The 27,209-nt window shown below is 43.7% G+C and overlaps 1 long non-coding RNA gene across 1 annotated transcript; it reads left to right on the top strand.

Annotated features, from left to right (window-relative positions):
* The first annotated feature begins 786 nt into the window (after positions 1–786).
* On the top strand, positions 787–17,209 carry LOC310835294. Its single transcript, XR_014559518.1, has 4 exons — positions 787–1,389; positions 2,441–2,527; positions 16,086–16,124; positions 16,488–17,209. It is a non-coding gene; the product is annotated as an uncharacterized lncRNA (long non-coding RNA).
* Positions 17,210–27,209: the final 10,000 nt, after the last annotated feature.

Here is a 27,209-nt window from a genome sequence, read left to right as displayed (position 1 = left end):
GCCTTCTCAATCCAGCCCACGGACGGTCCGGGAATCAGCGTGTTTTTACATGAGTAGAATGTGTCCCTTTATTTAAAATGCATCTCTGGGTTATTTGTGGGGCCTACCTGGTGTTTTTACATGAGTAGAATGTGTGCTTTTATTTAAAATGCATCTCTGGGTTATTTGTGGGGCATAGGAATTTGTTCATTCCCCCCAATATATATATATATATATATATATAGAGAGAGAGAGAGAGAGAGAGAGAGAGAGAGAGAGAGAGAGAGAGAGAGAGAGAGAGAGAGAGAGAGAGAGTTCGGCTCCCCACAAGGTCTGAGGGACGGTGGACCAGCCCCCTGCTGAAAAAGGTTGCTGACCCCTGAGTCACACCAGAGTAAAGGAGACATCTGAAGGCAGCCCTGTATAGGGAAGGTTTTAAATATTTGTGTTTTATTATGTTTTTATATATGTTGGAAGCTGCCAAGAGTGGCTGGGGCAACCTAGTCAGATGAGCAGGATATTATTATTATTATTATTATTATTATTATTATTATTATTAAATAGTGCATCCCTATTTCCATTGAAGAGATGTTGGATGATATAATACAACCTACCCCCTGTCCCCGCCCCAAAGCTCACTACACTATGTACATAGAAAACATATAGCAAGGAAGTAAAGTTAAGCAAATATTGGGAGGCTGCATGCATGCATGAATTCTTGAAGAGGTGGACCACGCCGACTTAAGTAAACCAACGGTTTGACTCAGCATAAAGCAACTTCTCATGGAAACAGCTCTTCAACTCTGGGTCATTTCCTATTTTTCTGCAATTTCAGCCTGGCAGCATTTAGATCCCCGCCCGACGTAATAATCTGGAGACTCGGTGGCGATAGGGATCCTCTCTTTCCCATCTGCACCCTGAGATAGGAAAGCAGAGAGTACAGCAATGGCTCACCTTGGCACTGGATTAGGAGCAATTTAAATCCCTGGCATTAAAGGGCACGGAAGAAAAATCAGCTGGATAGGCAAGATAAATCCGCCCGGCCCAGCAGCAACTTCATGCATCACTGTCTCCTCACTTTCCATTTCGACACACCACCAAAGGGCGCCAGCTTACGCGTCATGCTGAGTTATTAAGAGATAGCTGTGTCAACGTCAATCATGCCATTTGAGCTTGTTAGTCAGAACTTGATTAAGTCGGCAATGCCTGTCAATCTGTCCGATGGAAAAACAACAACTCGGCACGTGATGGGAAGCAAGAAGGGAACTTTCTGCTGTCAATTATAGCCTTTCTTCCACAATTTTTTTTGCAATTCAGCCTAAGTTGTGCAGCTGGAGAGAAGGAGGAAGAAGAAAAAGAGGAGGAGGAGACAGTTGGTCCCAGAGCCAACTGATATGCCTACTCAGATGTGTAATTTTAATCTTTTTGCCTTAACATTGCTAGTTTTACTTATATTGGGGGGGGTGATTTATTAATTTGCTTTTAAAGTTTTGTTTTCTCAGTATTTTTAATACCTAACTTATATTGTGTTTTTTTTTAACTGCCTAGAGGTTTCCTCTGATAAAGTAGTCCATAATACTACTTTGCTATTAGAGCCAGTGTGGGGTAGTGGTTAAGAGCGGTAGTCTCATAATCTGGGGAACCGGGTTCGCTTCCCCACTCCTCCACATGCAGCTGCTGGGTGACCTTGGGCCAGTCACACTTATCTGAAGTCTCTCAGCCCCACTCACCTCACAGAGTGTTTGTTGTGGGGGAAGAAGGGAAAGGAGAATGTTGGCCACTTTGAGACTCCTGAAGGGGAGTGAAAGGTGGGATATCAAATCCAAACTCTTCTTAGTATGGGGTAATGTAGTCCCATAATGTAGTCTGTAGTCCGCTGGCAGTAGGAGTACAATATGGGCATGTCTTTAAGTTAACATCTTACATTAAAAACCAGACAGTACCAAATTATCGAAGGCTTTTCACCAAAGCAGGAATAAATGTCTTTCCTTCTGCAGTGTTGGATGGCAGGTTGAGAGGAGTTCCCTACCAGGACAGACTTTGCTCGTGTGCTCAAGACATTGATTCCATAAAACATATTTTGTTGCACTGTGCAAAATATGAGCAAGCCAGGACTGAACTGATATTACCCTTGCTGGTACCTTTCCCAGGAAAATCAGAGGCTCACTATGTCAGGTTTCTATTGGAAGACCAGACAAATGCTAGAACATTAGCAGTGGCCAAGTTTTTATCGGTGGTTACAAGAACCAGTGATCCCTATATTCTGAACGAATGCTTGTTTAACCTGGAGGTAGCTGTATGAATTGTGTATTGCTTTGTAATGATTTGTTGGGTCTCCGGATCATAATAAAGGTTGATGATGATGATGACTTTAGTAGTGTGCTTGTGTGTATGTGTGCGCCTTATTTTGGCATGCCCATGGAACTTCCTGAATGACTTTTTCACATTCTCTATTGTACAGTGCACAAACACTGAAGTATTCTGTGCATGCTAAAGCTGAAAGAACTTTTTCTGAGAGAGCTTTCTCTAGCACAGTGCGGGATGTGGGGTGAGAAGAAAGCTATAAGAAAATCTTGAAATGTTGTGGAGGGGTTTCAAAACTGGGTGATTGTTGGGGGGGTTTGGAAGGGGTTACTTCTCTGGCATGGGTCTTTGAAAGTGGGGAGACATTTTTAGGTTGAAATTTAGCACATAGCCAGGGACTATATCTGTTGCAGATATTAATATTAAAATTGTGCCATTTGAAGTGACTGAATGCATGAAAACTGTCCTTTTGGAATAAAAACCTTGTCAAGTTTAATTGTTTAAGTTTAATTCAAAAGTTAACTTGCAGAACTTTTTTCAAAAAACAGAACAAAAGCACCAAATATACATCCAAAATATCTATACAATGTACTGTATTGTGCTGTTCAGCATCATAGAAATAAAATAAACATATAATCAGAGCTGACAAACATACCTCTTTCTTTCTTTCTTTCTTTCTTTCTTTCTTTCTTTCTTTCTTTCTTTCTTTCTTTCTTTCTCTCTCTCTCTCTCTCTCTCTCTCTCTCTCTCTCTGGCATTGCATTCCAGCCCCTTTAGCCTAAAGCTGTTTACCTGAAGCGCATCGTTTACATCCTTACTCTCAGAGTGGGTTTTCCCAGGGAAAGGAGGGGGTGGAACAGCCCCAGCCCCACTCTCAGACCAGTGACTTGAAATCCCTTGAAATAACAGGGAAATAAAACGCTGGATTGGCCGAAAAAGACACAGATTACGTAGCTCCAAGATGGGATCAGTCTGCTTTCCAAAGCTGCAAATACCAGTCCAATCTTGTGCCCAAAACACACCCCTAATTGTTAGTGCTGATATTATATCCATAATGATCTTTCATTCCCCAGTTTAAAATACCCTTTTCCCTGTTCACTACATCTTATTTCTTCCACTGCTCCCCCCCTTTTAAAATCCATTTTCCCCCTCTTGCTGTTACAGCAATAAAGTAAAAGGTGACCTAGTTTTAACTTGTAGGTCCCTTTCCCTCTGAATCAATGCGCTGCTCTATGGGACATTTGCAGAAATCGTTCTATCTTCTACTTGATCAAACAAATTGGGGAAGACAGGGGGGGGCGGACAAATCCAAAGGGGGGGGAGACAAAGAGCTTTCTTGTGGCTATTGGGGAGATTTCCTGTGCATTTTCATGAGTTCTAAAAAAATCACCTATGCTACAAAAACACGCACATAAGTCATTTACGAAGCATGGTGATTGGAACGTAAAATTGCCTTTCTTTCCGAGGTGATGGCATTCTGCGATGAATTCCAGGTCCTTGGCAAGTATCCTGGAGGGCGAAATAATACATATGATTAAGTGCTATTTATTGATAGTCACAAAACATTGTTTCTTGTGGCTAAAATTAGATGATCTAATTGGTTGCTAGGATTTGGTTTGGGGAGAAAGCGGAGATTATTTTCAGCACAGCTAAAAACTATTGTGATCGGCATGGCCACAGCAGTGTGGGTGGATGCTGTGAATCCATAGGAATAGAGAAAAATGAGAGATGCGGATTGGGCGAGGAATCTCTGGGAAGAATTCAACAGAGCACTGTGGAGATCGTTCTGTCAGCTTACCAGATGGAAAGGTCTCCCTTTCCTCCCCCTATAGCATGATTTGCTGTGGGTTCTCCCAACCACCATCACATCCAAGACATTTGGGGGTGCACAGGAGATAGCAACAGGAGATGCATACCCTCCAAGTGTCCCTATTTTCCAGGGACTGTCCTGGATTTACAGAAGCTGTCCCAGTTTCTGATATGATCCCAGAATGTCCCGCTTTTCCTTAGGATGCCCCTATTTTCATTGGAGGGTACGGAGTTAAGTTACCCCTGAGCAGGGCCGGATTTAGGTTTGATGAGGCCCTAAGCTACTGAAGGTAATGGGGCCCTTTATATGTCCAGCTGTCCTTTGTCAGCAACAAATTGTTGCTGTTTTTTGTGTTGAATATATGCTATTTGGTAATTTATGGACCTAATAGGTATCCAAAGCCATTTGTACATGCAGAATGTAGGCACCCTATATATAGAAATTAGCAAACCAGTGATATTTTAGAGAGCAGGCTAGCAGGCTGGGCCCGTTACTTACAGCATAGGAGCCTACACAACAACAAAAAACACTATTGCTGTATGTAGGTTTTATTTTATTTGTTTTTTATCTTCTATTTTGGAAATGTACATCCAGGTTGTTTTTTCCCTCTAATTTTTTGGGGGGGCCCAAGAGAGTGAGGCCCCAAGCTATAGCTTCTTTAGCTTATACGTAAATCCAGCCCTGCCCCGGAGCCAAGGAGATGAGTAACTATAGAATCTTTAGAAGACATCTGAAGGCAGCCCCATATAGGGAAGTTTTAAAAAAATGTTTAATGTTTTATTATGTTTTTATATATGTTGGAAGCTGCCCAGATTGCCCGTGACAACTCAGTCAGATGCACGGGGTATAAATAATAAAATTATTAGCAGTGGTAGTACTGTGATACCTCGGTTTAAGAACAGCCCTGTTTACGAACTATTCAGTATACGAACTCCGCAAAACTGGAAATGGTGTTCCGGTTAGTGAATTTTACCTCGGTCTACGAGCAGAAGCTGAATGGTAGAAGGGCACTGGCGGTAGTGAGGCATCTAATCATAAGCCTGCATTTTTTATCAAAGCTTATATATTTCAATCAGGGCCTGTATCTTAAAGATTTTCAAATGTTTCATGCCAGGCAAAAGACCAGCTGCCTAAAAGGCCTTGGCAATGTTTTTTCCTCCTAGACAAGGGGCCCCCTGATTTATAGCAGAAAACAATTCTCAAAGTCGTAAAAAGGGAAATTACAGGCTGAGAGCAGACACTGATCCTACATGTTACAGAAGATAAAAAAGCAGAGATAAACATAATTAGGAATGAGTAAATAATAAAATGATACCATGTGCCTCCCAGTAAAATGAGCCATATCTTCTTCCTAAGGTTAAAAAGGCCAAGAGCAATGGAGAGGCATCTAGCTGGCAGAAAAAGAGAGCATTTTAAGGAAATCTTTTAAAGCTGTTTCTTTTTTTAAAACTGAGAGAGTTAAAGGGCAATAAATGTTGGGAAGAGCTAATGGGAAAGCAGCTGGCTGGAAAGGAGGGGTGAAAGGAGGGGTGTAAACTGAAGAGGCTTCTTTTGAAGCTGTTTTTTTTTACTGAGTTCCTTTTTTACTTTACAAAGGCCTTATTCCTTTTAAAAGGCTACCTATGATAATGTATTAAATATATTGGCTTAAATGTAATTATGCAAAGGATTTAAGAAATGCTAGATTCTTATTTCATATAGTTGTAAGAGTTTTAACTATCCTGAAATTAAGTCAGCCACCAGCCTAGCCCCCTGCCAGACAGGAGACGCCATAGAGCACTCCTGATATATAGTTGTCAGGCTTTTTGTTTAGAAACCTTCAAATGAAGGAGATCTTTCAATGTTGATGTGAACTCAAGATCCTTGACATCTGTTGAAGATAAAAATTCAAGATTAACTATCTGTTTTGGAAGGCAATAGGGCAAGGAGGGCAAGAGGTGAGCTGGTAATTAAGATTCCTTGTTGAGACACATGTAAGATATATTACTACTTATTTGTCATTTATAGATGGAAGAATATATAGCTCTTTGTGTTCCATAAAAGGACAGAAGGAAATGGGTGTATCTTTTGTGATTGGTTCTAGCAAACAGCCAATAGGAATTTCAACCAGGCTGATTGGACAGAGGCAGCCACAGGAGGAGCAAGGGGGCTGGATTAAGGAAATATAAGTGCTGGCCAGAATGGCAGGAGGCCAGGCCAGAGCTTGGTAACCATACCACTGTGCCTCTCATTTATTTGTCTGACAAATAAATTATTATTTTAATTTCTCTATTGCTGCGTTGAATATTTCATTCCAGCTAAGCGTTAACCACAAGCAGGGTGCTACATTTTATGGTGCCCCTGTGACTCGGATAAGTGGTCTGCTGGAACGCAGCCCCTTCGCCCTACTGGGCAGGGTACAAGAGAGAGGATCTCTAAACTGCTTACCCAGCGCGCACTGGTAAATTTTTCCAGGGGGAACGCAGAAGACTCGTCTGTCTGATACCCTGCTCACTGGCGGCGACGGACCGGGGGGAAACAGGGAACCAGCCAAGGGTAAGTGCACAAAGGGATTTTTGGCCCTCCAATTAATTGGGAGGAAGAGAAGTCTTGATCAAACTTCTGCGTCTCAGTAAGGGGGAACTGAGTACGCTAGGTGGTTGGGTACATCAGATGTTGGTCTGGTGGAGGAAAAGGGAAAATTGGGAGGTAGAGTGTGGTGAAGTATCTAGCGCATTGTATGTGTGAGAAAGTACAGAGCAATCTGTAGCTGACCTGAGTGTGGAGTGGGTAGTACTTCGGTTCCCAGTAAGGCGACTTCACTGGGCAAGGAACCTCACAAAGCGCGTGTGTGAGTGACTGAGTGGATACTTCACAGGGCCATACAATGGGAGTTGGTGGTTCAAAGGGGGGAAATACACCTCTTGAATGTATGTTAAATAATTTTAAGAAAGCCTTCTCAGGGGCATATGGAGTCAAAATGACGCCAGAGCGCTTGAGAACGTTATGTGAACTAGAATGGCCAAAACAAAATACTGAATGGCCATCTCAGGGAACCTTTGATATAAATTTAGTAAGCAAACTTTGGACTAATATCGCCAAAGAAACTGGAGGGTGCCCAGAACAATTTTCATATATAGATTCCTGGCTGAGCACATTAAATAAAAATCCTCCATGGATAAGGGAATGCAAAGTCAAACGATGCAAATTATTGGCTGTAAAAGCCGAAGCTAGGAAAGGAATCTTGCCAAATAAACTCAAACCCATTTTTGAGGGACCAGAGGAAGAGGTGCTTCCACCTCCACCCTATGCTCCACATCGAAGGGAGCCTAATCCAAACACTCCACCAGTTGTAACCCCAAGGCAAGAAACTGGAATGAATAATGGGGGTGGAGTCACAGAGCTTGATTCCTTGATAGATTATGATAAATATCTTCAGGAGGCATTGGAGTCCTATAATAAAGCCCAAGCAGAAGTGGTTATTCCACCTGTGACTCCTAATAGACCTCCATCTACAGTCTCCTTTAGTGGAACAACTGATTGCCCACCCCAAACCCCTGTACATCCAAGTCCCAGAGAAATATTACAGAAGTTACAGGGAGACCTTGATCGGTCAGCAAGCAATACAGCCAGGCGTATAAAGCTGCTAAAAGAACGCCTTGGGACAGATACCATCCCCTATGATTTGAGGCCCCTAGAGCAAAGTGAAGAGAAAGGTCACGTAGTAGCCCCTCTTAGAAGAGTATTTGATGCACTTGAGGAGCCTGTGCTGGTTAACGGGCAACCCGGACCACGGCCACCTCGAACTTCGACCCTGCAATATATTCCATTCACGACTACGGATCTGATGAATTGGAAAACACACACCCCATCTTTTGCAGAAAAACCTCAGGCTATGATGGACTTGGTGACTTCAATAGTAAATACTCATAGCCCTACTTGGACAGATTGTCGCCAGCTCCTAAATACTCTTTTCACCACTGAGGAAAGGAGAGACATAATTGAAAAGGCACAGATATATTTGCGTGAGCAGGCCAGAGTGGGAAATATTTTTAATATTGACCGTCATCTCCAAGACAACTTTCCCTTGGAAGATCCTAATTGGGATCCAAACAATGCAATTCACCTAGCCAGACTTACCACCTACCGCCAGACACTTGTGCAAGGTATCCGCAGGGCATGCCAGAAGCCCACTAATATGTCTAAAGTCTCAGAAGTAGAACAGAAACCAAATGAGAGTCCGGGAGACTTTTTAGAGAGGCTGCAGGAAGCCTATCGTATATGGACTCCTTTTGACCCTGAAGCCCCTGAAAACAGCAGAATGATTACTGCTACATTTGTGGCCCAGTGCGCTTCTGACATTCGTAAGAAAATTCAGAAATCAGAAGGATGGGAAGGGATGTTGATGAGCCAAATTATGGCCATTGCACGCCGAGTTTATCGGAATAGGGATGAGGCTGAGAAACAAGAGAAGAAGAAGTGGCAGAAGGAAAAGATGGTAATGCTAGCCACAGCAGTGAAGCAAGACCACCGCCCCTTAAATGGAGGGAGAAGGCGAGGAAAGAATCCACCACTGGGAAGGAATCAATGTGCGAATTGCAAGAAGGAGGGTCACTGGAAGCGGGAGTGTCCTGAACCCTTGAGGTTGGAAGAAGTACGCCCAGGCCCAGGCCCAGGCCCAGGCTCCGGCCCAAGAAACCAGGGACGGGGACGGGGAATGATCCGAGATGGAAGATATCAGAGACCTGGACAAGGACGGAGTAGAGACAATTTCATTGGACTGGCAGAAGAGGATTTTACCCAAGACTAGGAACGACCGGACTCCATAAAGTTAGGCTTCCAGGAGCCCACGGTCACGATTCAATTAGGGAGCCATTTAATAGACTTTATGATAGATACTGGGGCTGAATACTCAGTACTCCCAGAACTATTGCAGAAAAAGGCATCCAAAAGTGTAGTCATTAAAAGTGCCACTGGACAGTCAGCTAAGAGGTCTTTCCTCCAACCTTTGGAATGCCAGATTGGGGGACATCGTTTAACCCATCAGTTTTTGTATATACCTGAGTGTCCAATACCTCTCTTAGGCAGAGATATGCTGTCCAAATTGCAGGCCCAAATCACCTTCACTCCTCGAGGTCCAGAAATGAAACTGCCATCAAAAGCAGCAGGAATAATTACCCTCTCAGTACCTAAGGAACAATCATGGCGCCTAATGTCAGCCTTGCAAGTCCAACCCACATTGGATACAGAATTAAACAAGCTCCTCCGAACTCTACAGGTGCCACCAGGAGTATGGGCCGAAAATAGCCCACCAGGAATGGCTAAGAATATAGCTCCAATTGTAGTAACCCTAAAACCTATGGCTACCCCCGTATCTGTAAAGCAATATCCCTTACCCCGGCGAGCAGCAGAGGGCATCCAGAAACATTTGGACCGCCTATTAAAATATGGTCTGCTTAAGCCCTGCCAATCAGAATGGAACACACCCCTTTTGCCTGTTCAAAAACCTGGGACAGATGAATACAGGCCAGTGCAGGACTTGAGGCTCGTAAACCAGGCTATCGAGACCTTGCACCCAAATGTACCAAACCCATATACCTTGCTGAGTTTGATCCCACCAGAAGCAACATTTTTTACTGTATTGGACTTGAAAGATGCATTCTTCTGTGCCGGCTGGCACCACAGAGCCAACCTATATTTGCCTTCCAGTGGGAAGACCCTTTGACAGGAACAAAAGGCCAGCTAACCTGGACAAGATTGCCCCAGGGATTCAAAAATTCCCCAACTTTATTTGGCACTGCCTTGGCGAGGGATCTAACAAGTTACCCCTCAATACCGGGAGAAAAGGTGGTTCTGCAATATGTGGATGATCTTATACTAGCGGCAAAGGATTTTGATACCTGTAAAGAAGGGACAGAGGAACTGCTCCACTTGCTCTGGGAAGCTGGCTACCGAGTTTCCCAGAAAAAGGCACAGTTATGTTTAGAAAAGGTCAAATATTTGGGCTTTGACATCTCACACCAACAACGAGCATTGAGACCAGAGAGGAAAGAAGCTATTTGCCTTATCAAGGAACCTACCACAAGAAAACATCTTAGAGGATTCCTGGGAACAGCAGGGTTTTGTAGACTATGGATACCTGATTTCAGCAGTCTGGCCAAGCCCTTACATGAAAGCACTTGAGGTGCAGAAAAGGACCCATTCGTATGGGGACCTGAGCAGAAACAAGCCTTTTTAGTTATCAAACAACGACTTATGGAGGCACCAGCCCTTGGATTGCCTAATTCGGAAAAACCCTTTCAGCTGTATGTACATGAACAGAATGGGATTGCAGCGGCAGTCCTGACCCAGAGATTAGGAAGTTGGAACCGTCCAGTAGCTTATTTGTCTAAACAATTGGACTCAGTAGCAAAAGGATGGCCTCCATGCCTAAGGGCAGTAGCGGCCACTGCAAGCCTTGTCAAAGAAGCTGATAAATTTACCTTCGGCCAGACGATGTATGTGAATGTACCTCATGCTGTTCTGACACTCATGGAATATAAGGGTAGTTATTGGCTAACGAACCCAAGGATGGCTAGATACCAAGGCCTATTGTGTGAAAATCCCAGGATTCATCTACGAGTAGTGAATATGCTCAATCCAGCGACTTTGCTGCCCCTACCAGAGGTAGATGATGAAGAATCACATGATTGTCTCCAAATAATGGATGAAGTTTATTCCAGTAGACCTGATCTGAAAGATGAGCCATTGAAAAATCCAGATGTTGTATATTATACTGATGGTAGCAGTTACCTGCATGAAGGTGCCAGACGAGCAGGATATGCTGTGGTCACCAATGAGGAAGTTGTGGAAGCTGAAGCTTTGCCTGCTGGCACCTCAGCACAAAAAGCTGAACTTATAGGTTTAACTAGAGCTCTGCAATTGGCAGCCGGATGTAAGGCAAACATCTATACTGATTCTAAATATGCCTTCTTAACCCTGCATGCACATGGAGCTCTATGGAAAGAAAGAGGTCTAATCGGAGCCCACGGGAAGGCCTTGAAATATGGACCTGAAGTAGAAATCCTGTTAGAAGCAGTATGGGCTCCAGAACAGATTGCTGTAATGCACTGCAAAGGTCATGGACGAGGAAGGGATCCAATAACCAGAGGAAATCATGCTGCTGACAAAGCAGCCTGAGAGGCAGCCCTAAAGCCTGTGGGAGGATTTACAGCAGCGCTCATACCAGAGATAGTTCCAGAAGAAGTTAAACCTCACTATACCCCAGAAGAGAGGAAGTGGGCTGAACAGGAAGGAGCGGTTGTGAAGGACGGTTGGATGATCCTGCCGGACAATAGGATTTATGTACCTCATCATCTAGCAGGCACAATTGTAAGAAATTATCATGAATCTACTCACCTTGGCGGTACTGCAACCAGAGAGAGTCTCAGTCGGAAGTTGTATATTATTAATCTATCACAATTAGCAACTTGCATTTCACAGAAATGTGTTCTTTGTGCTAAAAACAATCCCAGGCAGGGACCGGTACAACCTCCTGGAATTCAGCATGTGGGATACGTCCCCATGGAAAGCCTAATTGTGGACTTCACAGAGCTGGTCCCTTCTAAGGGATTCAAGTATCTCCTTGTGTTTGTAGATACTCTTACCGGATGGGTTGAAGCTTTTCCCACCCGAACTGAAAAAGCACGAGAGGTAACTAAGAGACTCCTCACTGAATTGATCCCAAGGTTTGGATTACCTAGATGCATTGGAAGTGATAATGGGCCAGCGTTCATTGATCAAGTAGTACAAGATGTATGTCGAGTCCTACAAGTAAAATGGAGACTGCATGCAGCATATAGGCCTCAGAGTTCAGGGAAAACTGAAAGAATGAATCGGACTCTGAAAACCCAATTGGCAAAATTAACCCAGGAAACGGGATTGGGATGGGTAGATGTGTTACCCATAACACTGTTTCGTGTTCGGTGTGCACCCACAAAAAGACTTAAGTTGTCACCTTTTGAGCTCCTGTATGGGAGGCCGCCCTCCTTTGTTCAGGATATTCCAGCTGACCTTAAACAAATAGGAGACCATGTGACACAGGGACAAGTGCAATCTCTCTCCCGTGTTTTTGTTTCTCTTAACAGGTGGGCCCTCGAGCGCACGCCGTGCAGCATTGCCGAGCCGATTCATCAGTTCCAGGCTGGCGATAGCGTATGGGTGAAAGAGTGGAAACGCGATCCACTTGCACCTAAGTGGCGTGGACCTTACACCGTCTTGCTCTCTACTCCAACAGCGGTGAAGGTAGCTGAGGTGACCCCCTGGATTCATCACTCTCGTTTGAAGAAGTCCGAAGGCAGTTGGACGTGCAAAGGTGACCCCTCTAATCCTTTAAAACTGACTCTCTCCAAAAACCCCTGTATCTAGCCCTACCGGGAACGGGCTAGGTCACGGGCAACATTTAGACGACTGGCCTGCTGCAGCCACAACCTGGAAGCTGGCTGACCTGCGCACGCCTGAAGCTTGAGGAGCGTCTGAACCAGCGACTGTGAACGGGAAGATTCTCTTATACAATTGATTGACTGCCCCCTTGTGGAACAATTATAAAGGATATTACTCATTGGGGATCCTCGGGATATATGTTTTGGTCTTGGTGGTTCCCCATTTCTGTCACTGGGGGAATTATATTGGGGCTAATATTTATTTGCTATCACAATAAGGTAATCTTTTGTGGAAGGAATGCATATGCTAGACATCAACATGATTTTATTATTAATCCTGATCCCTTGGGAAGGGGAAGGGTCCTTGAATCTGACCAAATTTGCTAAATATGGATTCCGCCATGACCACAATATGTGGGTAGGCTTAGCTGAGATGGTAGCCAATGTTGCAAATAGGACTAACTGCCTTGTTTGCTCTCTTGGGCCAGATGATTCAGAGGGAGGTATGCCCTTATTACCAATACCATTAAGTGCCATTGGTATGGTAAGCGAAATGCCACACCAAACAGAAGTACAGAATTTCCCCGGATGGAACTCAACTAAACCAATACGAGTTATACCTGTGCAAGGGGAAATCTGTGTGCATAAATCATCAGATGCAGCTGATCCTACCATGATAGGCTCTTCTCATTGCCACTATACTTGGGATTATATTAAGAATAGTCAAACCTGGGCAAACGGTACTACCTATCGAACTCGGAATACCTTGCCCTGTGCACCTCCTTTTATTCATGCATGGAAAGTGGTATGGAACATAACTGTGACAGAAAAAGGCAATCTAACATACTGCACTGTGAACTCTCTACCCCTTTTGATATTTCGCCTTCTGCACTCCACGTACCAAAAACCTCAGACCCGATGGTTGTGGTGGATATGTGGAGAATGGGCATACAAGAAACTCCCTTCCAAATGGAGTGGGACTTGTTTCTTGGGATGGGTATTACCACCAATGTGGATTATGCCCACTAGTTCGGCCAAGCGTACACGAAGAAACGCTGATATTTCTCATATAGCAGGAGGAAGTACCCAAAGTTGGAGCGATACTGATGATTGGCCACCAGAGCGCATCATAGCCTATTATGATCCTGCCTCCTGGAATCCTGGTGAGCTCATACAAGGGGCACGGGATCCTATTTATAATCTAAACAGAATAATTCGATTGCAAGCAGTAGTGGAACTTGTAACCAATGCAACGGCCCAGAGTTTGAGACTTATTGCACAACAGTTGGATGAAAGTAGAGCCGCCATTTTGCAGCTGAAAATGGGAATGGATTATGTACTTGCCAGGCAGGGAGGCCTATGTGGAGTCTTGAACTTGACAGGGAATGCCTGTTGCTTTAACATTTCTGATAATGGTGAGGCAATCCGTGTGTTGGCCACAAAGATGGAGAATATAGCACATGTCCCAGTACAAACATGGGAAGGATGGGATATGGGATGGCTCACCAATTGGTTACCTAATGTCGCAGGACTCAAAGGGATACTATTGTCTTGCTTGTTTTTCTTGACAGTAGTAGTAATGGTTTTATGTATGATGCCATGTATCATTTCATGTTTTAGAAGTACAATTAGCAAGATGATTTCAAATGAAACTCTACCTCATATCATGGCCCTATACAGAGCTTTACCTCAGGAATATGATGAAGGTCAAGCTATCAAGGACACTTGGGATGAAGGTCCTTGAGCTTGAAAGGGGGGAATGAGGCATCTAATCATAAGCCTGCATTTTTTATCAAAGCTTATATATTTCAATCAGGGCCTGTATCTTAAAGATTTTCAAATGTTTCATGCCAGGCAAAAGACCAGCTGCCTAAAAGGCCTTGGCAATGTTTTTTCCTCCTAGACAAGGGGCCCCCTGATTTATAGCAGAAAACAATTCTCAAAGTCGTAAAAAGGGAAATTACAGGCTGAGAGCAGACACTGATCCTACATGTTACAGAAGATAAAAAAGCAGAGATAAACATAATTAGGAATGAGTAAATAATAAAATGATACCATGTGCCTCCCAGTAAAATGAGCCATATCTTCTTCCTAAGGTTAAAAAGGCCAAGAGCAATGGAGAGGCATCTAGCTGGCAGAAAAAGAGAGCATTTTAAGGAAATCTTTTAAAGCTGTTTCTTTTTTTAAAACTGAGAGAGTTAAAGGGCAATAAATGTTGGGAAGAGCTAATGGGAAAGCAGCTGGCTGGAAAGGAGGGGTGAAAGGAGGGGTGTAAACTGAAGAGGCTTCTTTTGAAGCTGTTTTTTTTTTACTGAGTTCCTTTTTTACTTTACAAAGGCCTTATTCCTTTTAAAAGGCTACCTATGATAATGTATTAAATATATTGGCTTAAATGTAATTATGCAAAGGATTTAAGAAATGCTAGATTCTTATTTCATATAGTTGTAAGAGTTTTAACTATCCTGAAATTAAGTCAGCCACCAGCCTAGCCCCCTGCCAGACAGGAGACGCCATAGAGCACTCCTGATATATAGTTGTCAGGCTTTTTGTTTAGAAACCTTCAAATGAAGGAGATCTTTCAATGTTGATGTGAACTCAAGATCCTTGACATCTGTTGAAGATAAAAATTCAAGATTAACTATCTGTTTTGGAAGGCAATAGGGCAAGGAGGGCAAGAGGTGAGCTGGTAATTAAGATTCCTTGTTGAGACACATGTAAGATATATTACTACTTATTTGTCATTTATAGATGGAAGAATATATAGCTCTTTGTGTTCCATAAAAGGACAGAAGGAAATGGGTGTATCTTTTGTGATTGGTTCTAGCAAACAGCCAATAGGAATTTCAACCAGGCTGATTGGACAGAGGCAGCCACAGGAGGAGCAAGGGGGCTGGATTAAAGAAATATAAGTGCTGGCCAGAATGGCAGGAGGCCAGGCCAGAGCTTGGTAACCATACCACTGTGCCTCTCATTTATTTGTCTGACAAATAAATTATTATTTTAATTTCTCTATTGCTGCGTTGAATATTTCATTCCAGCTAAGCGTTAACCACAAGCAGGGTGCTACAGTAGGAGGCCTCATTAGGGAAAGCGCGCATCGGTTTAAGAATGGACTTCCGGAACAGATTAAGTTCGTAAACCAAGGTACCACTGTAGTATCATCATCCTTTTCATCATTGAACAGGACATCCCTATTTTCATCGGAGAAATGTTGGAGAGTATGTAAACCTGGACATTGCATGCACTGTCCAAGTCCTTTCTTTGTGTGCCCTCTCCAAAGGAGGTCCAGAGGGTGGCATCACAAGCAAGGGCCTTTTCAGTGGTGGCTCCTCATTTGTGGAATGCTCTCCCCAAGGAAGCACACCTGGCACCATTGTTGTCTGCTTTTAGGTGCCAGGTATAATCCTGTGCCTGAGGTTCCCCATCTCTGCCCTAAAGCCCGAACACACGGGTTTTTCCTGGGCGTGACAATGTTCCAATCCCTTGCTTCTCAATCTGCTAAGGCTACCACGGGTCTCATCATGAACAGGTTGCATCCCTCTCTGGAGTCTGATGTCAGTGCCTTATTCGTGCTCCATTTTTTGTTTTTACAGCGTAGCTGGCAAAGTATTCTCATTCGATTTCCTTTTTCGGTGAGTACCGAACCTCTTTTTCTTTTCCGTAAGACGGGATGCTTGCTTTGCTTGTGTGAATTGTACTTCAGGGAGGCTATGGAAGCTCCTGTTTCTTCTCAAATAACAAGTTACAGGAGCAAGAACAAGGGTGTTAAGATCACATTTAATTTTGATGTTAAGGGGCAAGAATGCAGCAGATAAAATAAAACATCTATGCGAAAGTAATACGTTTCCCCCCCAAATGCAATGACTCCTTCTGCGAGTCATTTCCATTTACTTGCGATATTAATCCATTAGGTAACTGGGGGGGGGGCGGTGTTGAGCAGCAACTTGGTCTCCATTGAATAAAAGAAGTTACCATCTGACCTTTTTTGCCTGCAGGAAACATGGTGAAATCCTTTTGGGGGAAAAGCTGCTTACACCCTGGGTTTCTTAACAATTTTCAAGTCTCTTTAAAAGCAAATCAGACTCACTCACTCACCAGTATACCTCTGGAGAGATGAGACGTCGGGATGAGATGAGAGATGGGATGTCGGGAGCTGGGCATTCAACAACTAGGATCACAGCACTGCCCGATTCAGCCCTGCAATTAGATGACCTCTGAAGGAACCAAAGGCCATGTTCACAAGATCACTTTGTATTTGTTAAAATCAACATAAGCTTACTTCTATGAGCAAAAAGTGTTCTTTATTAACTCAAAAGGGGGAGGGCATTTTCAGGCCCGTGGACCAGATATTTATCTCTCTCTCACACCCCTGTAGGCCAAGTTTTAAAGGTGGGCAATCATCTGATATGCAGAGACCACTTGCATCTAAATTGGTGTGATTTTTAAAAATCCTAATCTGTTTCTGAGACACTCTGTGCTCACTTCTCTTCAGTCTGTGCTCTGGGTTCCAAGCTGCTCCGTATAAAATGAAATTATGTGCTCCTCATTCATTACAAATGGGGAATTTTGAAAGTGGCTGTAACTTTTTTCTTTTTTGCAGAAGTTGAAAAGCAGGTGGCTCCCCTCCAGGGTAAGGACTCCCCACAGTTTACTGTGTATTTAAAACTGTTTGTGTTTCCATGTAGTTTGTGTAGTTCACATGACATTCCCTTCCAACAACACCAATCTTGATGCTTCCCTATGTTAAATTTAGGTTTATCCAAATTTAGGTTTATTCAATACAAGGATAATCTGATGAATGGAGGGAAATCAGGTCCTAAACTGCAGCGCTCAGGGTTGCAGATTATTTCTTTTGGTGTTTGGTAGTGAGTGTATTTGTCACTTTCTGCGACTCCTCTTTCCATGCCCACTACTTCCTCAATGTTGTAATATATAGTTATTGGCTCACACTTGCATGCACGAAAGGGTTAACCTGAGCCCAGAGCTCAGATAGCCAGTGGGTGGAGCTAGCAGGTTCCCGGCAGCCTTTGCTCCACCCTCTTTCTGTCTCTTTTTGACAGAAAGAAAGAAAGCAGTCATGTGTTTTGGTTCCCAGCTCAGCAAAATGCTGCACATGAATGAAAAGTCTCTCTAAAAGAATATTTTTACAGCCTGCTGACCCAAAGATTACATGATCCTTTTTGTAAGGAAACAAGTTTTCTTTTTAAATTGTTTGGGAACTTTTCTTCTTCATCATTTTACTGCCAATGGATGGAGACTTGTTGGCTGTAACTCCTGAAACTCTGTGACTTAATTCTTCACTTATTTGCAAAGCTAAACATCTGAGATTTATTCTAGCCTAACTATTTTCATGGGGAGCATTTGCTTAAAGGTGGATGAGGGCAGATGTTAATCTAACCAAATTTTAAAGTGCTTGGAGCAATTGTCATTGTACTAACTCAGCTACTGGAGAGTAGGAATCTCTCTTCCAAATCTCTCTCTCCAACACTTGATGCTTTCATTACTTTTCTGGTTGTGCTTGTGTCTTCTTTTCTGGCTCGTTCCTGAATGGAGGAGTGTAGCCTCCCCCCCTTTTTTTCTTTTGATCACCCAAATTTGTGCAAAACAAGCAAACCACAATAAACACAAGCAAACTACATTAAACATTTCTACACAAGATTTATCAGGCAGCAATCTGAAAAGTGTCTTTCCATTGACTTGCGGAAGGGAAAGCACAGTTCCATGTGAAAAACAAACACAATTATTAATCCCTCCTCCCAGTCCGTCTGATTGGAGTGCCCTGGGGAAATAACTCACTGTGATTAAAAGCTAGAGCTATCCATCACAATAAAAGATTCCCTCCCCTCTCTGTCACTGGGCCTTTCCCCAGACAGCTTGTTTTTTTAATTTTTTTGGCCAGGGCAGAAGAGAACATCCATTTGTTGTTTTGGAGAGCTGAAATCCCAGAGCCACTTGGAAGCTTCAGAGTCTCTGATTTATCTCTTGGTTCACCACATAATGTGCACATACAGAGCTGGTCACACCCTGAGTAGCTGCAACAGATTTGGTGATAATGCTATGTTTTCTGATATTTCCAAAAACACAAAGCATGGATTGCACATTTCCCACAGGTAGGGATAGATGGATCAGTCTGTTCCCAGCCTCTGCTAGCTGCGTATGCATTCCTTCATAAATCCAATCTGTACCATTTCCACATAAATCTGTGGAGGTGTTTTAATCCACACAAAGCTTCATATTTAAATGCATATTTTAAAGCATATTTATTCACCACATACACATTGCTAAATGTATTTTCCTTCCAATGATGCATTTCTAATAGACACAGCTTATATTCCTTTGGTACAGTTCTGGAGCCAAGAACTCCCTCGCAAAATGTGGAGAGGTGGAAAATCTGTTCTAATCTCCATATTAATCCAGGAGATGTGGATGAAGTCACTTCATATTGGAATTCACAGGGGACAAATTCTTCCAGGGCGGAGGAGGAATTTCTAATGCCATTGAGGGGAGGGGAAATAGTCTTGATGTTCTCTTAGAAGTATTTATTTAGTGAGAAACTCTCCTGTTTCCCCTTGCATGATCTCATCACTGAAGCAGAAGAGGAATCCTTCTCTCATCTATTAGTGAAATGGCATGAGCACTCTGCCTCCAACTGGAAAAAAAAACATAATCCAGAATACCCCATGGTCAACCTGGACTGAACTCCTACAAGGTTCTGAAGCTGGAATCCAAGAGCACCATTTATAAGAGGAAGACCACATGCCAATATTTCTTAGCAGCATTTTGGGGCATATCAACATCACACACAGCACAGCTCTATTTATGTTTGCTTTCAGAAGTAACTTCCATGGAATGTAGTGGGTCTTATACCCATGTTTGTGTTCATACAATTACAGCCCCAAATGGGTTCATTCAAGAGCTGCTCTTCTCAGGAATTCATGAGAATCTGAAGCTCTACAATGGGCCAGGGGAGGACCTCAGCTCCTCATCAAATTACAATGTCCACTCCAGAGTTCTTTGGGGAAATCAAGGACCATTAAAGAGAAATGATGTATGTTTGTGTCTTGTCTCTATGCCCGCCATCACCATCCACTCTCTGGTTCTTCCCGACTAGCATTTTCTGGAACCACTGAGTTACCCATCCTGATTTAAGTGACAGCAGAGTCCCTTTTCTGAATCAAGGAACTCAGGGTAGCAAGACAGCAAGGGACTCAACCTGTTTTATGCTCAAAACAGCTCTGTGGGGTAGACGTGGGGTAAGAAGCCTGTGACTTGCCCTAGGCTACAATATTTACCTTCTGTCCCACGAGTGTGTCAGTCAGCAATCACAAAGTTCAAAGATGGAGTTAACTCCTTGTTAACAAAAACACAATCTCCACAGACTTGGTTGAGTGTCAGGCCTAATTGAGCATTGCAGCTCATTCCCAGTGGTCTTCCTTCAATAAAATCAGGTGCTGAAACTGGAAGTCTTTGCCTCCTCACAGCTGTCTATGTCCCCTCCTCTCCAGGGCTATTCCCAAGCAATTGGAGACTGTGTCTGCGTGAAGTCAACCTCTCCTCCGCCCCTTTCATGCCTCTTCTGGTTCTGGGAGTCCAGTGGGGAGTCGAGCTTGTCATAGAAGGAACGGTAGACACCCGTGACTCTTCACCAGCCAGACTCATCTCTGCCCTCTTGGTGTCCCTCCTCCCACTCACCTGCTTCAGCTCCTGCCTCTAATTCTGGACTTCTGTCTGCCACTGATTCTCCCATCTCACTAAGCCCTGTTACCTCTTCAGCTTCTGACACCTCATATATATATATATATATATATATATATATATATATATATATATATATTGGTATTTCAAAAAATTACAAGAATAAAAAAGAAAGAAAAAGAAAAACAGAAAATACAAAATACAGAAAAAATAAAAACAAAAACAAATCCATCTTTCCATATCTTATCTTTCATTTGCTTGTTTCCTTGACCTCCTCACACGTCCCTTTTTTGTATTCTAGTTCATTAGTTGTTTCAGCAAATCCTTTCCATCTTTGTTTTTATCTTACTAATCTTTCTTAATATATTGTAACTTTACATTCTGACCTGTTAATCCATTTTTACTTAATACTTTATAACATATCTGCTAAAACCACATAGCTTCATTCCAGCATCCTTCTAACACTCATTAATTTTACAATGTTTCTGCAGATAGTCTTTAAATTTCTTCCAATCTTCTTCCACCGACTCTTCTCCCTGGTCCCAGATTCTGCCAGTCATTTCCACCAATTCCATGTACTCCATCACCTTCATCTGCCATTCTTCCCGGGTGGGTAGATCTTGTGTCTTCCAATACTTTGCGATGAGTATTCTTGCTGCTGTTGTTGCATACATAAAGAAAGTTCTGTCCTTCTTTGGCACCAACTGGCCGACCATGCCCAGGAGAAAGGCCTCTGGTTTCTTCAGGAAGGTATATTTAAATACCTTCTTCATTTCATTATAGATCATCTCAGCTTCTGACACCTCCTCTTCCCAGTCTTCTGCCTCTGACCACTCATACCACCTTCTCATGCCAGCACCTTCCCAGGCTCTGAATCTTCACCCCTTAATGGTTCCCTAGCTGGTTCCTCCCACCATTCTGCTATGTCCAACCAATCCATGACACCTACACAGCCAGGTGGGATTTGGGAGTCTCCCTAATCCAGTGGTGAGGAACCTCAGACCCAGGATCCCTCAGACGTCTTCCTTGACCATGCCCCCTTCCCAGTCCACATGCCCTTATCTCCAAGCTGCACACCTCAGCAGCTCTGCTCTGTACCCTTGTTGTTGTTTACTCGTTTAGTTGTGTCCGACTCTTTTTGACCCCCTGGACCAGAGCACGCCAGGCACTCCTGTCTTCCACTGCCTCCCACAGTTTGGTCAAACTCATGCTGGTAGTTTCAAGAACACTGTCCCACCATCTCGTCCTCTGTCGTCCCCTTCTCCTTGTGCCCTCAATCTTTCCCAGCGTCAGGGTCTTTTCCAGGGAGTCTTCTCTTCTCATGAGGTGGCCAAAGTATTGGAGCCTCAGCTTCACGATCTGTCCTTCCAGTGAGCACTCAGGGCTGATTTCCTTCAGAATGGATAGGTTTGATCTTCTTGCAGTCCAGGGGACTCTCAAGAGTCTCCTCTCTCAAGAGTCTCCTGGAGGAAGAACCGGCAAGCCACTCCAGTATCCCTGCCAAGAAAACTCTGTGCCCTACTAGAGTGCTTTTTCCCTGATTGATAATGCCTCTTTGCTTACAGGATGGCGTGATGAGTGTCGTTTGTGGATGCCTCTGACTTTCACTCTGCAAAGGCAGGTCACCTGTTGCCCCGCCCACACCTATCATTGGCATGCAGCCCTCTGAAGGTTGTTGGTGTAGGTTGCCCCTGACTGAAAAAGGTTTCCCACCCCTGACCTGACCCAAGGCCAGTGTTCTATCCACGGTCACCATGCTACCTGCCACTGAAATTAACCACCACATTTCACCTTGGTGGTTAATGTACAGCCACCACTGCCCATTGAAGTTTGCCATTGAGCTGAAGCTATGGAGAAGTGTAGGTTCAGCTCTGGTGCTTCGTCACAAACACACAAGAGAGCAAGTCCAATGGCAAACGATCACATTTGCATTCCTTAATGCTCTCTGCTTGCTGCCTGAGGATAAGCCAGAGGCAGATGCTGACAGAGAGAGGGGGGGAGAGAGAAGGCGCACTTAAAATATGAGAGACATAATAAACATCAAATCATGGCCCCCAAATGGCAGTGGCAGGCCTTGTGCTTGTCCCTAAATGCTAGGCTTGTGTGCTGAGGTGCATTTTATGAGCAGATGACTGATTAAAAAAGGACTTGGCTGCTATTCTGGAGCCGGCAATAAATTTCTTAAATATTTAGGAAGGCCTCATTTCGCAAAATTAATAAAAGTTATTTATGTACCTCGAGCTCAGCTAGAGATCTAAAACATCCTGCTTTCTCCAACACTAATTCTTAGTTTGTTGATCTGGTAGATGTGTTGTCTTTATTAAAGTTCCTCACTTTGTCAATCACTCCTACAGAGATGTTCTTCATAGCAGGGAGAAAGATTCCAGCCGCGTCCTATTTGATTGTTCTATCCTTCTCTCTTATGAAGTTTGTGTGATTTGCCGTGCCCCTGAGCCAATTTCAGACGTTGTGTGTTCTTTTTCATCCGGTTTGATTTCCGCCCGTATTTACAGAAGATGCTCTTCTGAAAATTAGTAGGGATAGCAGAGAACGCTTCCCATCCAAAGAGTGCAGACCCGGCCTCAGACATTGTAGGCAAGAGAACTGGAAACACATAAAAGGAAATATATAAAAGGATGTCACATAAAGGAGGGAGAAAGGTTGTTTTCTGCTGCTCCAGAGAAGCGGACACGGAGCAATGGATCCAAACTACAAGAAAGAAGATTCCACCTAAACATTCGGAAGAACTTCCTGACAGTAAGAGCTGTTTGACAGTGGAATTTGCTGCCAAGGAGTGTGGTGGAGTCTCCTTCTTTGGAGGTCTTTAAGCAGAGGCTTGACAACCAGGAGTGCTCTGATGGTGTTTCCTGCTTGGCAGGGGGTTGGACTCGATGGCCCTTGTGGTCTCTTCCAACTCTAGGATTCTATGATTCTATGCTACAGTGCCGCTACAAGCACCCCATCCGAAAAGGAGGCACCATGCACAGAAACAGCTGCTGCACACACATCCACTTGCTGGAAGGGAAACTGTAAAGGTAAAGGACCCCTGGATGGTTAAGTCCAGTCAAAGGGGACTATGAGGTTGCAGCGCTCATCTCGCTTTCAGGCCGAGGGAGCCGGCGTTTGTCCACAGACAGCTTTCCAGGTCATGTGGCCAGCAGGACTAAACTGCTTCTGGCGCAACAGAACATCGTGACGGAAACCAGAGCGCATGGAAACGATGTTTACCTCCCCGCCGCAGTGGTACCTATTTATCTACTTGCACTGGCATGCTTCCAAACTGCTAGGTTGACAGAGCAACGGGAGCTCACCCCATCGCGGAGATTTGAACTGCCAACCTTGTGATCAGCAAGCCCAAGAAGCTCACTGGTTTAGACCACAGCGCCGCCCGCGTCTCCTAATGGAAACTGTATAGGGAAACTGGTTGCAGTGCCCATTTAGATATCCAGATCCCCAGCTAAGTCCGAGGATTTCTTTGACCCCTCTCCATCTCTGTGCAAAGGCACTTGAACACACTGCATGGGAGCTTCTCACCTGTATGAACTTAAGACCATCTAAGGTTATCATGCATCCTATTATGCACAGAGCAGTCCTCTGTTTCAGTGGTTCATTCCCAAAATGAGTGGTGCTGCCTCCTGGGGGCAGGATTATCTAGAAGGGCACAAAGAGGCAATGGGGAAACAGGCAGAGGGCCTTCTTGGCAGCAGACCCTCCCTGTGGAACGCTCTCCCATCAGATGTCAAGGAGATAAAGAACTACACAGCCTTTACTGTAGAAGACATCTGAAGGCAGCCCTGTATCAGGAAGTTTTTAATGTTTGATGTTTTATTATGTTTTTATATATGTTGGAAGCCACCCAGAGTGATTGGGGCAACCCAGTCAGATGGACTGCGTAATAATAATAATAATAATAATAATAATAATAATAATAATAGGTGTAAATAACTATCAGGCTTTGAAAATCTGGTGTCAGAGGATCCAGTTCATCAATTTTATTGACTCAATTAAACTATATAATTTTGATTGGAGTTTGAAATAATGTGTGATTCATTGTTACAGTTTTGAATTTTATTGTGTTATCATCTTCTGTAGTGGGTGATGCAAAATACAGTGGAAGCTCAGGTTATGAACGTAATCCGTGACGGAGGCATGTCCACAACCCACAGCGTTTGTAACCTGCAGCACCACGTCTGTGCATGCATGCATGTGACGTGATTTGTTGCTTCTGCGCATGCGCAAAGGGCGATTTAGCGCTTCTACAAATGCGTGAGTGGCGAAACCTGCAAGTAAACCTTTCTGGTACTTCCGGGTTTCCCGCGGTCCCGCAGACGCGTAACCCAAAGTGTCTGTAACCCGAGGTACCACTTTAATGCTTTTTATAGGGTAGGAACACGGGGGGGGGGGTGATGTTATGGAACCAAGGGGGATGTGGCCTGAAAAGGTTTGGGAACTACTGCTCTATTTAAAGGGCTGCCCAATCCAAGCCCAGTTGAAAGACAAGGAGACTTAAGAAGGGAGAGGAGAGATAATGGAGTTGCCCACCAGCAATTTGAACTTGGACAGTAGACCGAGCAGGCACATGGGTCAATGGTAAGACATTTTTGTTATGTGCCAAGATGCTCCCTGTATAATTCTCCCAGAGATCAATTTCTCAGAGGAATGCCCAATAGTGTTTCTCATTCTCATTCTGAGAGCCAGTGTGGTGTAGTGGTTAAGAGCGGTAGACTCGTAATCTGGGGAACCGGGTTCGCGTTTCCGCTCCTCCACCTGCAGCTGCTGGGTGACCTTGGGCCAGTCACACTTCTCTGAAGTCTCTCAGCCCCACTCACCTCACAGAGTGTTTGTTGTGGGGGAGGAAGGGAAAGGAGAATGTTAGCCGCTTTGAGACTCCTTAAAGGGAGTGAAAGGCGGGATATCAAATCCAAACTCTTCTTCTTCTTCTTCTTCATTCAAATAATGAGCAGAAAAACATGTTGACGGACAGAGATAAATATTTTTTTTTTAAAAAAAAGATATTTATTGAGGTTTTACCAACAGAAAAAAGACAGTAATTACAGAATAAAAAAGAAAGAATTACAAATACAAAAATACAAAAGAAAAATACAAAGTACCTGAAAAGTAAAAAATAAAAAACAATTAGAGAAAAAGAAAAAAATCAATCTTTTCATATCTTATATTTTGTTTACATGTTTCCTGACCTCCTCACACCTCCCTTTTTCGTATTCCAGTTCACATGGTTGGTTCAGCAAATCCTTTCCCTCAGAGATAAATATACTATATGTAAGGTTTGTCTTAGCAGCTCAACACACCAGACAAAATGTCATTGTGCAACATGCGCTCTCAGGCTCTGGGGACCACCTATACTAAAATGTACCTCTATCCTGTTTGCATTTTCCTGGTGACCAGTGGTTTCTGATGAATAAATCTGACGGACACCATGATGAAATGTAATGTATTTCTAAATATTTCTAAATATTTGCATTCATACATACAAATTAGCATGGGCAAATGTTATGCAAATCGGTGTTGGGTTTCTGTACGTGATACGTGCATCCCAACTCCTACCCCAACTTTTCTTTTTCGCAATGTGCAAAAGGCCGTGCTCATCTTTCTGGCTACTCTTGCAAATTCTTGGGATTCTAGAGGACTTAGATGGATTCTTGGTCTGCTCCATCAAAGCACTAGCTCATTGAATAGCATGAACGCCCCTAGCTTGGTCTGCTCTGAAGGCAGAAAAGCAGAACTTTTCAAGAGTTTGAAAAAGTTTCTGTGATCCCACAAGACACATTTCTTATTTCTTATCCTGGTGAAAAATGCCTAGAGTCATTGGGATTCGGCTCGCAGAACAGCAGTCGAGGACTTGCTTGTTTATTTTGTACATCAGAGCAGCTGATCTTTTCAGCTTCCCATGCATGTTTCCAGTCCTTTCTAACCAAAGAATTTCTGTGCCTTTTGTCCTGCGACTCTTTGAATTCTGGGCATCAGAACTGCCTGTCACCATCAAAGTAAACTGAGGAAAGTCAGAACCATCCCTTTGTGAACCGTCACACAATGAAGCATCCCAAAAGTGTGCAGATTGCCAAAGATCTAACTTTGGGAGAAACGATTCAGCCGGGATGACAAAACCCTTTCTTGCCATCAACAAATATAAAATGCAGCCTGATTTCAGAAAGCAGCTTTGTTCACATAAGAAAATGAGTGTTCTTTCCCCCTTCTTTCCCCCCTTCATTACTTTTCTTTGGCAGAGTTTCAGAAGAACCTGCGATAGCAATTTCCACCCTCACCTTCCCCCCCCCCAATCCACCTACATAATTTATATTTTAATTTGTGGGTGCCTTTAATTTTTAACACCTTCCATCAGCTTAATTGACATTGTTCCCTTCTCTGCTCTGAGTCCCTGGCACTCATCCCTTCTTTCCCCAGGCAGCCTGTTCCACTCCTTGTACAGCCAAACTACACATTACATTAAACAACCAAGTCCAAAAGCAGTCTTAGAACTGGCCACTTCCTTTCTTTTTCAGGAAAAGGCTGAATGGATTTGGGTTGCTGCATGCAAAGGATTGGAGAATCAGAGAACTGTAGAACTGGAAGGGACCCAAATAGTCATCTAGTCACCTGGTCCAACTCCCTGCAATGCCCTCTCCCTTTCCTGCATGGGGCAGTCCCTACAAGGGTCAAGGCAGGGGTTGTTAGAATTCCTGCTCCATGATTGCAGTCATGGGATTGTTGTCTATCACATGACGGTGTATGTTTTGACTCCACAGAGTGGGAAGTGATGGAGACAGGATGTTTGTGTTACTGTGTTCCACGAAGTGGGACTATTGTCCTTTGTCCTTTTTTTCTTTGCTGTCTGATGCTAGAGAGAGAGGGAGCCATGTTGCAGTGCTCCGTGTGTGTTTATATGTAAATAATGTAGATTAGCCAACATGCTGAGGTCTGTTACACATGATGCGCAAACTCTGCAGATCCCTAAATGTGCCAGTGTCGGTTGGCATCTGTCGCGGGCAGAAGAAAGCTTATGA

Source organism: Podarcis gaigeae (assembly GCF_964106915.1).
Source record: "Podarcis gaigeae genome assembly, chromosome: 17".
In the NCBI taxonomy this organism is placed as follows: domain Eukaryota; kingdom Metazoa; phylum Chordata; class Lepidosauria; order Squamata; family Lacertidae; genus Podarcis; species Podarcis gaigeae.
Note: the sequence above shows the minus strand (reverse complement) of the source record. Positions and strands in the feature narration are given on the sequence as shown.